Source organism: Protopterus annectens, chromosome 6.part0, assembly GCF_019279795.1.
Source record: "Protopterus annectens isolate FY-2018-M chromosome 6.part0, PAN1.0, whole genome shotgun sequence".
Classification (NCBI taxonomy): Eukaryota; Metazoa; Chordata; order Ceratodontiformes; family Protopteridae; genus Protopterus; species Protopterus annectens.
The window spans coordinates 300,250,919-300,264,666 of NC_056737.1; positions in this window are offsets into that span (position 1 = coordinate 300,250,919).

A 13,748-nucleotide genomic window follows, 5' to 3' on the forward strand; every position below is an offset into this window, starting at 1 on the left:
AACTGTTTTTTTTTTTTTTTGAGTATTTAAGGAGAGCTTATTGTTATGCACTTAGTTCCACAGAAGTGCTAGGTCATTTTGGAAAGTTTTATGATGATTTCCTGGGATAATGTATTAGGCCTTAATGAATGCAGTTGAGGTTTGGTAGATGCCAGGGAAAACTATTAATAAAGAGCAGCAGTGGTTCTAGATTCATGGGTAGGTACTAGGCTATCGGCCCAAGGGCCTACGTAAGCCTAGCCAACAAGGTTCCCTGTCTTACGCCACCCAAGAAAGTTATTTTCCTGTGCCACTGTCGAGCAGAGACACAGAAGTGATCCCCGGGGTGTATTTCCTATTTCCCATCCACTCATCAAGATTTTTCTTGGAGAGTGCTAATGAAGAACTTTGCTTGACATAGATGGGTAGCCTGTTCCAGAGTATGGGAAGTCTCTGGGACAGGAATCTATCCCTCCAGCATGTCCTATTTATTGTGGTGACAAGGTTAAGGTCCCTAAAGCGTGTAGCTCGGAGGGATTGGAATTTCTTTAGGTGTAGCATGTCCAACAGCTCTGGGTTTGACATAGCTTTATATGTTAGGCAGAGATCACCTCGGAGTAGGCGATATGCTACGGAGTAAAGCTGGAGTTTTTTGAGGCGGTCAGTGTAGAGCATTTGTTTGAGGTCAGTAATCCTCTTTGTGAGGTACTTCTGTGGCCCTTCCAGCTGCTGCAGATGTCTTGTGAGGTGCATTCCAAAAGGGGCATTGTACTCTATAATGGGTCTAATGAGTGTCGAGTAGAGGGGAACAATGACCTTTTTTTTTTGAGAACCCTTTTATGATGAGGTGTGCCACGTAGAAGGACTTCCTGACTACTGTGGCGATGTGACTATCAAAGGAGAGACTACTGTCCACCTGGGTCCCAAGGTCTCATCACGCATTTGGTGTTAAGTAGATTGCTGCCCATGTGGTAGTTCATGGGTACAGAGTTTTTACCAAAGGGGATGACACTGCACTTTTTGGCATTGAGCTTGAGGCCATGGCTCTGACACCAGGCATCTGTCTCAGTGAGGCCCTTCTGTAGGATGTCCACATCATTTGGGGACTTGACTATGGCTCCTAGTTTGCAGTCATCTGCGAACTTTGTTAGCCTGTACTTCAGAGAAGTAGATACCAAACAGGAGAGGTCCCAGGACGGAACCCTGTGGTGCTCTACTTGTCACTGCTTTGAGGTCAGATTTGGAATCTGCAACTTTTACAGTGTGGGTTCTGTCAGTAAGCCAGTTGGCAACCCATCTTGTGACGTAGGGATTTATACCTAGTTTAGTGAGTTTAGCTGTAATTCCAGAATGGGGGATGGTGTCGAAAGCCTTGGCGAAGTCAAGATAGGCTGTGTGAACCACCTTACCCTTATCTACGGCTTTGGTGACTGCCTCAAAGAAGTCCATCAGGTTCAGGAGGCATGATCTGCCTTTCACAAACCTGAACTGAGAGCGATCCAGAGTTTGGAGGTTACCATTGTCTTTGTTTATGTGTTCCATGGCCTTGCAGACCAGGCTCGTCAGCCTAATAGGTAGATTGTTCCCGGGATCAGTGGTGGCTCCCCCTTTGTGGAGTGGGATAACTGTTGCTGTGCACCATTCAGTGGGCACAAAGCCTGATGCGAGGCTATTATTGAACATGGTGCTTGTGGGGAGCCATTTCGTGTAAAACGCAGCCTGGGATTTTGTCTGGTCCCATGGATGCTGAGTTTTTGGCTTTAGAGAGTACAGCTTTTACCTCCGTAGTTGTGATTACAGGGACTATGTATTCTTCCTGTATAGATATGGGCCCTTTAGGGGGGTGAGAGGTGGGTAAAGTTAGCACTGAACCTATCTGCCAAGATGTTGACAATATCAGTTGGTTCTGTAATTTTCATGCCTTTGTGCTGTAACTCGGAGCAGATCTGGGTGTTGCCATCGAGATTCTTGACATAGCTATAGAATGCTTTGTGGTTGTCCTTGGAATTAGTGGCGATTTTGTTTTTGTAGCTAGCTTTGGAGGATCTTATAAGGGATCTCAGCTTCTTACTGCAGCTGACCAGGGAGCTCCTCCACTCATGGGATTTTACTCTCTTTTGCAACAGTTTCTACCTTCATTTGTACAGTTTGTTTATGGCAGGGGACCACCAGATTGGCTTCCTTTTTTTGGAGGATAGCATCTTGGTTCTGTTTGGGATAGCACGATCCATGCACTCATGTAAGTGCTTATAGAGTGCATTTGTGTAGGGTTCAGCAGTTGTAACTGTATTGTCCATATGCATGGGTGTCATGAAGTTCACCACTTTTGTCTTAAGAAGCATGAAGTTGGCTTTGGAGAAATGTTTTACTGTGGTTTCCTTAATGGGGCGGGATGTGGATACCATGGGTGATTAGCTTATGGTCGGATCGGACCAATGGGGAGTTTACTTCAGGTGTGGAACACCGGTCACTCGTATTGGTAATGACTAGGTCTAAGATATTGTTGCCCCTGGTGGGGGTGTGGATAGGTTGGTCCAGGGCATTGGAGTTTATGAATTCCAGAAAGAGTTGAGCTAAGGAGTTTGTACACAAGTAGTTTTCCCAGTTAATGGTGGGGTACTTGAAGTCGTCCATTATTAGGGTGTTTGGTTGAACCCTAATATTTTCCAGTACATCAAGAAAAGAGGAGTGGGAATCCTGGGGCATGGTGGGGGATCTGTAGCAAGCTACAGTTTGGATTGCAGTTTTGCCCAGAGTTTGTTGCACTTGGATAACCTCGGATGCATTATGCTGAGCAACTAGCCTGGAGGTGTGGATATCCGTAATTAATATAGACACACCTCCGCCTTTGGTATTTTGGTCCAGGTCACATGGCTAAAAAGTGTGGTATGAGTTGTAGCCTGCTAGTGCAGGGGTGCTCTCTGGAGCATTGAACCAGATCACTGCACAGATATCGATGTTCTCCATTTTAAGGAGTGCCTTGAGTGAGTGCATTTTGAGATTGACTTCTAGCATTGAGTAGCATTACCCTCAGTTTTTGCTTGCTTGTTCCTGTTGTGGTGGTGAATTTGTTATTTGAACCTTGCCTAAAAAAGGCACTATAGGGGCAGCAAGAGCCTTAGCCTATATCTGGAATCCTAGGGGCGACAGGTGCAGGCCATCTGTGGCAAAGCATCGTGGTCTGTCGACCATGTCATCCCAAGCAGACAAATAACTGGATCTCCTCAGAATGACACCAGAAGCTTAGCCAATTGTTGAAGTCAATCATTTTGTCCTTTTACTGCGGTATCATTCTGAGCAATGGCAGAATGCTACTCGGGGCTAGGGTCATACCTGCCTGGGCTACAAGATCGGAGAGCTCTTCCATGTCTCTTTTCTTGTAGTCTAGGGAGGTACGTCTCAGGTCATTCACACCAATATGGACAATGACAGAGTCATATCTGTACTTGTGTAGTGACCTGAGTGTGTGGATTATGTGGCGGATCCTGGCACCCAACAGACAGCTGACTGTACCCTTCGCCTTGTTTAGCCTGGTGAGTGGGACATCAGTGTGCCTGACTATATAGAGTCACCTATGACTAGTATGTTGGGTACGTTGTTTTGCCTTATTGGCTGTAGTTGAGTGGTACACTGAGTCTGTGGGCCATGTGTCATTTGGGTTGTGTTGGGGGATGGAGGTTGCTTGCATTTCTGCTTTGGAGGTCTCTGTTGCTTAGATTATTATTGAGAGCCTCCGCAAAAGTTTTTATGTTACTAGGTGTGGATTTTGGTGGTGTAGATTTAGTGAGACTGATGAGTGTGGCGTGATGCAAATGTTTACCTTCTCCTCATGACTGTCAAGTTCAGTCTTGGTTGGAGAGAGCTTTACCTCCAGTTTGGCTAGTTAAGTGCATCTCTCACAGGTTGTAGTGTTGGGTGGTAGGAGGAGAGGGTTGTCTGTGTACATGAGGCAATTTCTACATTGCCTCAAGATGCCCAGATTCATCAGATAGACAGGAGAAAACACTGGGAGCTGACCCTTGGACGTGCCTGAATAAAAAACTATTTTCCTCTAGATAAGTGAGGAAAGTCAGTACCAGAGCTGTTTTTCTCTAAGTCAGTGAGAAAAGTAAGTAGAAAAACTGTTTTCCTCTAGGTAATGAGGAAGATTGAGTGCTATAGTAATTAGTAGCTTATTTAGTGCTTACAGGTTCTGAACAATTGCTGAGCATGAACAAGCAAATTTAAGTGTTAAAACTAAGAATCTGTATCTGCACTAGACGAGTTATAGGACAGAAACAAGTGCAAATGCAGGCTTTCAAATCAGAAAGTTGAGAGAGATGGAAGATTGCCCAAACGGCCATTAACTACAATTTCTGGGCCAGAACCACTCCTTATATGGTAGACAGGTTACCTAGTGCTTACCACTCCCACTGATAAGCTAGAAGGCTTCCCTCCAACACAGAAAGGCTTGGGGGGCTCAAAAGCTTACATACAGTCCTGGATACAGCAACTGTGTATCTGGAACACTAGTTACAGGAAAGGTAGGAAACAGGCTTGCAGTATTTTTTTTTTACAGAAAAGTAGCAAAAACAGTAGTAAAAACAATTCACATGCAGTGCAAGCTAGCACACTTGAGTATGTAGCAATATTAGACCAAACACAGTTTAAAAAATGCAATTAAATTAAAAAAGACTAAAAGCAAGTGCAGAAAGAGTTTATTAGGTTGAATGTGGTAAAGAGATGGGACTAGGAGAGTGTTCGAGATCAAATCTACAGTGGGGCAGGCAACTGCAAAAGCCACCAAATTTAAACTACAAACCAAAAATAGGGAGAGTGGGTGGGACAAAATGTTTCAACAAAGTTCTAAGCAACAACTAACAGTACAAACTTTAAAACCAAAAAAATATAATCGGCTCTGTATATTTGCAGATCCATCTCTCAGAACAGTGAGACAGCAGTTTCAACAGACATCTAAGCAACAATTAACAAACTCCTATAATCAAAAAAAATATACTCCGCTCTGTATTTGCAGATAGTCTGTAAGGCAGTCTCTCAGAACACAGGTTCCAGCAATTTTAAATGAAGGCTGTTACAGGTCAAATTAAGTCTCAGATGTTTGTGGTAACTTTAACCTGAGAGTGTCACTTTTTGTCTGCTGGCCACCAGCAGCTATTACTAAATGTTTGTCCTTTTAAGTAGCTTAAAAATCGCATGCTTAAGTAGAAGATTTATAGCACTCACATTTTTGCAGGAGCGACTTCAGATGGACTTTTAAGATCAACAAAATAGCTTGTCATATATTTGTATGTATTGTAGAATTTCTGTATGTCAGTTTTTCCAGGATCTTGGTAATTGGATCAAATTTGACAATGGGTCAGAAGTTGTTTTAAGTAGTGGAGGTTTTGGAATAGGATGGATTGCTGTGTGTGATTTGAATTGTGGAATAGTAAATTGTATATAATTTGTTGGGTATGTGCTGTTTTCTATAAATTGGAACTCTCAGGGTTTGACTCATGTTTTTGGGTTTTCCTCCAACATCTTTATTAAATTTCCACATCTGACAAAGACAATCTTACATTTATATAAATGAAATACATACAAAATATCTTTAGTTGTAAGCAGTTTGCATCACAGACACCATTGAAACAACTGTAGTTGTAAACATTATAAATCACTTATAAACCTAGTCATTGTCAGTTAAGCATTATATAGCTCCTTCAAATCCTGCTGCTTAAACCTCATTTTTCCCACAGTTCCCATTTTTTTCTATGTAGTTTGCTTGTTCCCTTTTCTAAAGATCCCAATTCCAGTTGTTTTATCTCTGTTACTATATTCACCACTTCTAGTAAAGTTGGTCTAGACTTTGATTTCCATTTTCTAGTAACTGCTTTTTTGGCAGCCACCATAATTAGACTCAACAAGACTTTACTATGTCTAGGCATCAACAAGACTTTACTATGTCTAGGCACTTCCAATTTTGTAGCATAGCTCAAAAAAAAAAAATAATCTCCCCAGTCAGTCCAATCTGCCCACCCAGCATCGCCGACGGAGCAGCCAGCAGGGAATCCCAAAAGTCTGCCAGCTCATCACACCTACAACAAATATGTTCCCAGCTACCTCTTTTGCTCATCACACCTCCAGCATTTGCTATCCACCTGAGGAAAAATTCTTTAGAGTCTACTTGGGGTATAAAAATACCTATGTAAACATTTCCAGGCAAAGATCCTAAATCTTCTAGAATTTGTTGCATATTTGGGAGATGTACATATATCCCCCCATTGTCGTTGTGAATTGCTTATCCACTGTCTCTTCCCAATCCTTTCTATGCTCCTCTGATTGATTCTTGTAATTATCATGCAGTATTTTATATGTTTTACTAATTATTCTTTTTTTAAAGTCGGCTTCTGTTCTAGATTCTATTAAAAACTCTACCAGTGCTGGTCTTTCATTCAGTAGCCTCATATTTCTTTCCCTTTGCCTATACTCTGCCTTCCCTGTCAAGGACTGATATCAATCTCTAACCTGTAGTCCAAATACATTCTTGGCCACTTCCCATTCTATTACCCTTCCTTTCTAGTTATTTGCTCCCAATATCTTGGTTCCTTTGCTAGTTTTCTCCAATAAATTCCAGCCCCCTCTTGTCTATTGTATCCCTGACCACAGTCAACCCTATTGGCAAAATCTCTCTTCTCCATTCTTGTACTGGTTTGGTTCTTAGAATACTTTATGCCATTTTATGAATATAATCTGTATGAGTTTGGTTGTTAAGAGTGTGTATCCAAAATCCCAGTCTCTCCTTATTTCTTGAGCTTCCTCCCTGTGTCGTCTTCATCCCTTTTTACATTGAATTATAGTTTTCTGCCTGTGTTATTTATGAGCCTTATCTGTGTTGCTCTAAAATACCCCCACAAATTAGGTAATCTTAGTCCTCTTTGTTCTATTGGTAGAATCATCTTATCCCACTTGACCCTTGCTGTCTTACCTTCCCAGATAAAATCTTTCAACTATTTTTAATTGCTGTCCACAATTTCTCCTGTTGATAAAAGTATGCTTGACCTGTGTACAAGACTAAAGGGACTAAAAACATTTTACTGGCTTGTATCTTAGTATCCATGTCCATATAACAAAACTTCCAGTTTCTCCAGTTTCTCAATTTTTGTATTATCTTCTGTTTAGTCTCTTCCCACATATCCTGCCTCCACAGAGTCATTTCTAATCCATACTCCTAAAGGTTTTGACTGTTATGTTTGGGTAAGTTGAATGGTCTTGGGGCATATGGCAAAAAAAAATCATGTTAATCTTTACAGGTATGTGAGATTGACTGTAGTGTCCCATTTCAGTCACAAGTTGCAGGTGGTCATTGCAAAACAAGCTCTTATAAGGCAAAAAAAAGTCATGCTTTGAATTCATTAATTTTCTTATACCATCTTGATAAAGTACTCAAAGTTCTTTCAGTAGGTGAAAGAATCATTGATTATGATCATATTATCCTAATCTTCTGTCAAACTGTATACTGGGGAATTCCACTGGAAGAAGATTAGCAGTTTTGCACAGCAGGATCCGTACAGTAAATGTCCCATAGTAGAAGATCTACCACCCACAACTTTTTGTTCGGCCAATTTATTTCTTTGCTTAAACATTTTTTTCTCATAATACCTCCAGAGATTCTTTAAGTGTCAGAGTCTTAAGCTTTGGTGCAGTGGTCATTTGTGGTGACCGAGGAGATGCTCTCTGAGAGCAGGATCCTAAATAGTTACACTGTGTTTAAAGTATCACAATTAGGACTCTCGTACTGTAGCTCACCTACTTTGCAAATGGTATCACTCTGGCGAGTGCTTATATTTGTTCTGGGTGGGTTTCACAAAATCTTTTGGAGAAATAGGAGTGCCTTTCAAAAAAGACAAAAGTTTCAGATAAGTTGTTCTGGAATCCTCACCCAATAACTTGGTATTCAGAGATTATGCTAAAGCTAATCTTTTAAAACTGATGATGACTTGGCTAAATTCAACTTTGCTTTTCCCCTGATGACCCCCTCTGTGAATGTGGAATGCTTCACCCCCAAATTGCATGCACAGCTAAATAGTTTCATGGATGCATCTGTCTCTTTTTTATAAAGTAAATACAACACCAAATTCAGAAATAAACCCCTGCGGTGGAACCCAGTTATAGACAGGCTGTACAATAAAAGGAAAAAGCTGACTGCATATAAAAATAAACATAACTCTCCAAATGCTAAAATACTGTTGCCAAACTTGGCAGGGAACTCTGGCCCAAAATAAGTTAACCAAAACCAGATTAGAGGTAAAAATAGCCACCCAGGCAAAATACAATCCTAAAGCTGCCTTCACCTATGTAGAAATCTCAGACGCAATGCTCCAGACTGCACAGAGTTGATAATAAATAATATCACCTACTCTGATCCAGATAACATAACCAATCTGCTAGCAGATAAATTTAGCTCCAACTTCACCCTCCACAATCCCAAAACACAACAGCATCCCCCCACCCAAATTTCTGAGGAGGAAGTCCTCAAAGCACAATTCAAAGCCAAGAACATGGCTTTGTTGAGGCCGAGTAATATATCAGAGGCTGCCTAATGGTCAGCTTGAAATAGGACTTCGCAGACCCCTTACACAGTCTGTGTAATATCCACCTCCAGACAAGGTTTGTGGCAGACGTAGAGTATTTAAGTCATTCTCCTGCACAAAGGTGGGACATCAGTGGACCCAGGCAGTTGTAGACCAGTAAGCCTGACCACCTTCATCTGTAAGGCAGTGGGAAGGATCATCATTTTAATTAAATAAATGGGGCTATAGGAAGCCTACAGATTAAATAAATGGGGCTGTAGGAAGCCTACAGACTCTTGATCCAAACCTGTTAAGTTCAGATCCTGTCTACTTAATCTGGTCAATTTCTTTGAGAAGGCCAGTGAAGGGAATGGATGAGGACAAATCTGTACACATCGCATATCTAGATTTCTCTAACTCGTTCAACGCCATACCACGCAATTATAGTAGATGAACTCCTCCAGCTCGGGGTAAATCCCTTTGTAGCTTGATAGCAAGCTGACTCACAAATAGAACCCAGAATTTTGGGTGGGGGAGGGCTCTACCTCCTCCAAAAGGCTTGTCACTAGCAGTGTACTGTTTCAGTCCTTATGGCACTCCTCTTTAAGATGTACTGTTCAGAGATCAAAGATTATTTTAAGGGCTTATGACTGAAACTATGAATTTGATGCCCTCAAACCCCTCAGAAGGCACCAAAATCCTTCAGGCACTCCTTTCCCAAACAAAACTAAATGCCAAAAAATATATAATAATGTTCTTTGGCAAGCATGGCATCTCCTACAGCTGTCACATAAAGAATACACCCCTGAAAATGTATCCAGTAACTGACCTGGGAACCCATGTTGACAATGAGATGTTCTTTGATCATCGTTTATTCACAATTATAAGAAAGTCCTCTCTTCTTGCACAGCTTATTAGTAAGGGTATGGTGTCAAGGTCCAGGGAGATGGATTATTCCACTGTATTCTGCACTTATTAGGGACAGTCGTGAGTATAATGCCCCTTTCAGTATATACTTGTCGAAACACCTGGTACAACTTACACAACCATAACACATCACCTTTATCCCTTTAGTTAAGCAGGGAGTAGTTATAGCATACCTTTTTAAATTCAGAAGTCTTTGGAAAACTGGTCAGATGTTGGGCTTCCATGGCAGAGAATCCCATACGTTTGGAATACTGCAACAGTGAAGGCAAGGACATCTACTGTTATGGTAAGAGTTTACACAACTGTACTTTTCACAGAAAATACTGCTCCACTTTACATACAGAAGGAGGCAACTCCAGAGATGTGTCCTAATCTATTTAAGCATAATTGGATGGGAAAATGCAAGTTTACCCCTGGAGTAGCACCCTTGTCCCCTTATGGATAGGGTTAACACACAAATGTCTGCCCGGCTGTGGTTATTTGTAATAAAAATACCAAGGGCTCTGAGTAATCATACTTGTAATATTACGGCTAATGAACCACATGGGAATGCATGGCTAACCTTCTGAAAATCCACAATGATCAGTAGCCTAGTAATTACCTATGGAATAAGTTTTCAGAAATATGTCAAATTATTGATAAATATCCTTTTCTGAAGACTTTTTCATTTACGTCAGCATTCTTTTACTCCTTTGTTTTATACATTTCTTAACTAATCATCCTCTTCTGTCTTATTTCGTCTTTTCATGGCCTTTATCATGACCTCCATGTTACTTTCTATGTTTATTCATATCATTTTTTTTTTTTTACTGACAAGTTAACGTTTATCATTTTAGTACTGTACAGAATCTGTAAATACTTTTGACTACTTTGTATTTTGTGCGTATATTGTACTTTGTAACTTTGTGTAATTTTTCATATGTATATCTGTTATGCAACTGGAATTTTTCTCCTGGGTCTAAGTTGAAAATGGGTTCTGTGCAGTTAGACTTTCTTGGTAAATGAATAAACTTAACACTTTAGGATTCTGTTGAGAGGAAGTTATTTTCTGAAGATGCTTTTCTTGTATGCAGACTGACTTGGTTCCATTTTTTGGGTCCAAAGCTAGAAGATGTATGGCTAGTGCAAGTTGGTGTGTCTAGGTTGGTATGAATGTGAGTGAAGACTTGTAACGTTTCGTATTCGAAAATAATAAGACTATGCAAAATTGCATGCTGCCAACTTCATCATATTTTATTTTTAGATTGCCTTAGTAGTTTGCCAGACCACTTATAGCAATATGACATGTTGGATGACGCTGATGACCCTTTGAGAGAGGGGCTGTGGGTATATTCAAATCTTAACACATGTATGCGTATATGTACATACATTACACCTTCTATTCAAAAGCAAATTTTCTTATCTTTTAAGTAGATGCTTATATGTTTATAGGTGTTTACTAGGTTAACAATCACAAGGGTCTTTTAAGCTTAACCTTTCATCCCCAGTATCTGACAAGTTCTGGTACCCTTGATAAGTGTAAAGTTTCATAAAGTATTCTTTATGCAGCATCTTATACCTTTAATGCTTAAAGAGCTCTAACTAGTTATTTTCACAAATACAGACCTATGATGATCTTTTAGTACGAGAGATTTGTCAGTATACCCAAGTTCTAGAAATATTTTAATTTTTAGCTGTTTTTTTCAGTAGTCTTTAGATCTAAAATATTTAGGGTACCTTTAAAGTCTTTGTGGCGGAGACATTTGTCTTTACATACCTGGTTGCATTGTCAGTATGACTTCTACCAACAGCTTTAAGACTTAAGCCACATGGTTCTGTCCACGTGCAAGTGGTTTAGTAAGAAGTTTGGTGTAAATGTTGCCAAGACCTAAGCCATGCTTTTGAACCCGCATTAGGATAAGTAAAATTCCAGTGAGTAGAATGTCTGCAACAGCTGGACACCTTGAGAATAGTCCTCGAGTAAACATCTGAGACTTTTTCTGATCTTCAGTGTTTAATTCTTCTCTGTAAGAAACTACTCAGGAATTTCTGTTTAACAAAATTTAACTTTTTGCTAAGGCAGTGGAAGCAGCTCTAGAGAGAGTCCTAGCCCTAGAGAAAAAGCCCTGTTCCCAGACATCGTTTTCTTTAGGTAATATGCAATGGTTGTAGGTTCTGGATAATAAAACGGGCTGTTTATATACTGAATTGATAAGCATGAGCACCACTGTATTATGCTGACTAAGGATAACTCCCTGCATCCTTCAGAGTTGCTCTTCTGTCTTTTTTTTTTTTTTTTTTTTTGTGACATTAATACCTGCCTTGGTCACTGCCCATCTCTGGTCAATGCACTTTCTGTTTTATCCCTAAACAGATTACCATTCAGTGCCACATCTAAGTCCCATCTCAGCACACACCCAGCTCTCTTGGAGTTGCAGCTTTCTGAATATTTGGATACAACACAGCATGAAAGTGTTAAACTCATTTTGGAGTATATTAAAAATAAAATTAAAACACCAATGTGGGTACAATTTGTGAAAGAGAAAGTGATTTGTAATTGTAATATATTCTTGTCATGAAATTATCGAAGATAATCCTCGTGTCTCCTTCTCCTATCTGTTGCAATGAGCAGGTGTGAAAGTATGTATTTAATGTCTGTGAATTGCATATCTGTCAAGTAGGGAAAATGTTTGCTAGATGCTTAAATGCAATGGTGGAAAGGAACGAGTGTGCTAGTTTTAAGTATATGTTGTCTGTTGCTGGTTGTTATGATGAGTGCTTCAGTTTACCTCCTTTTCCTGTCTTCAGTGGTTACAGTATATGGTAGCGTTCCTGTAATAGGACATTTGTATTTATAAGGTAACAATGTAGCTTTACTGTAGTATGGGATGTATATTTATTATAAAAAGAGAAGGGTTTTGTCTTGAGCTGCATATTTTTTTTCACTAAACGTGTATTGTTTTAGCTAATTTTTAATTCAGTAAGACATTGCTGTCTAGGGTCCAGTACACATCATTAATAAAATAGTCACTACCATTGCACTAGGACAATATTGAGCAGTGTGTAAGAGGGGAAAATAATAATGTAGAGGTCCCTTTTTAAGTTTTAGATGCTTTGCTTGTAAGACTTACTTCAACAGTGATGACCACAAAATCTGGAAACTGTTACCCCTTTTGCTTTTGAGTAGTTGCTGCTGAGTTTCATAGCTGCACTGTTTTGTATCCTTGCCTCAGGAACAGGAAAATGCAGTCACATTAGGCAGCCAGTCTGTGTCAAACTAAGAAAGCAGAATTGATAAACTGTTAAACCTCAGCAAACACGTTTCACTAGGGGCAAAAGGGAAACTTAATGAAGACCACTCCATGCAAGTAAACGTCATGTAAAATCCTATTTCTGGGTGACGCAACCTGGTACACGAGTGCATCCTTTCTAAATCTAACCCAAATTAAAATGTACAAAGAAATACTGGTGACAGTGGTTCATATTGCTAGCTCAGTGGCTTGAGTTTGTATGTTCATGTTTGCCACTGAAGTTTTTTTGCATTGTTCATTTGACTACTGTGGTTGTCTGTAGGCTTACCTTAGTGGTGTCTTGTGGTAGACTGGCATCTTACCTGGTGTACCTCATGTCTTGTGTACAGTATTTCTGGAAATGGATTCAGCTTATCCTGAACTAGGTTAGCTTATCATAAAACATGGTTGTAAAGAACTAGTGCCTGACATATGAAAGGGACTAGTGACAGAGGTTATGTTTGCAGCAGCAATTAGCACTTGCTGGAATAGGGACAAATGCAGAACTTAATGCCCTGAACAAGGAAATGAGATACCAAATAAAGTAAGTATTGTAAGTTGAATAAAAAAAGTCTTAAGGATATCTGGTATTCAGCTTAATTGAAAGATGTGGACGCACATCACGGATGATCCTTTTCCTGAGCATTTCATAATGGAAAGAATAATTGTGGAGCTAATAAATAAGGGTATAGGTGACCTACAAAATGTCTACCCAGCTCATTTCAGATTTGTCAAGGACAGGGCTTGCCTATGTACATGAATGACTTCTTTAAAAAAAAAAAAAAAAAAAAAAAACTCCCTGAGGCAATGGACAAGGACAAATCAGTGCACACTACCATTCAACACCATCCCATATTTGGGCATCATGCATAAACTCTACACCAAAATGTTAAACTCTTATGTAACTTGCTAGATAGCAGTTTGCTGTATTTCGGGGTATTCCCCAACTTTGAGGTACACTGGTGTCAAAGGAAAAATATACTTTAAAAATGATCAATACACGGCAGGTTCAGGTTAAGGCACT